Here is a 1,178-nt window from a genome sequence, read left to right on the forward strand (position 1 = left end):
TCCTAGGGGGAGGGGGTTCTAGAAGGCAGCCTGGGGGGGGTGGGGGGGGGAGGGGGGCAGGACTGGGTCAGCGCTGAGGGTCATAGTGGTCGCTACATATTGCCTGCCCATCCTGAACAGAAAGTTAGGGCTCTGAGCACAGAGGGGACCCCGGAGTCTCCCCCAACGTGTCCAGAGGCCGCCTCCGTCTCTCATCCCTTGGTCATTTGCTGAGCACCTGCTTTGTACAGGGACCTGATCTGGGCCTGGGGACACAAACAACTCCAATAATTTGGGGGTGTGAAACTTCTAGGAGGGAACCAAAGAAGGGCTGGGAAGGGCTGAGTCCCCCAGGGGAAGAAGAGTCAGCGTGGGAGGAAGGGCATCCCCGCAGGAGGGCACAGCATGAGCAAAGGCTTGAGGAGGCAACAGGTTGGGCCTGATTAGGGACCATGGAGGAGGCCGATATGGCTGGAGGTGAGGGAGACAAGGGCTGAAGGAGGGGACGGAATAGGCTGGGCCTCAGAGAAGAATGCAGGAGTTCGTGTTTTATTGAGAAGGCCGGAGCAGCCAGGAGGTTTGGACCAAAGGAGGCACAGGCTGACTTCCATCCTGAAAGGCCCGACTGGGTGGTGTCTGTGTCTGGCTCTGAGGACAGGGGCTCCCTAGGGTGGGGCTGGGCCCCAGGCCCATTGGGATCCCCACATGGCCCAGCAAAAGTGGGCACTGACTCTGAGCCACAGTCCTGGAGTGGAAAGTGAGGCCACTGTCCCTGGTCACCTCCTGCAGCTGGGCCGAGGCCTGGTGTGAATTGCTGCTGGCCAGGCCAGGGCTGACACACACGTTGGCCTCAGCTCAGCAGGGTTCTGCCAAAACCACACAGCCCCAGCCCCCAGCCTGGCCCCAAGGCCTCTGCCTGGGCTCCCAGGGGAGCCACGGGGGCACCTGAGCGAGAGGCCAGCAGGGACACCCAACCTCATTGGAGAGAGACCCCTGGTCTTCTCCACACTGTGGGGCAGCTTTGGGCAAAACCAGGGACATGGCAGTTGGACAGGACTTATGTCTTTGTCTCCGCAGTGAGCAGGACAGTTCCCATCCATGCCCCCAGTGAGCCAGACACATATCCAGAGTGGTCAGGGCAATAATGGAGGAAGAAAGGAGTACTGCGAGAGCCCAACAAGGCCCTGGCCCAGCCTGGG

This window comes from Equus przewalskii, chromosome 20 (genome assembly GCF_037783145.1).
Source record: "Equus przewalskii isolate Varuska chromosome 20, EquPr2, whole genome shotgun sequence".
In the NCBI taxonomy this organism is placed as follows: domain Eukaryota; kingdom Metazoa; phylum Chordata; class Mammalia; order Perissodactyla; family Equidae; genus Equus; species Equus przewalskii.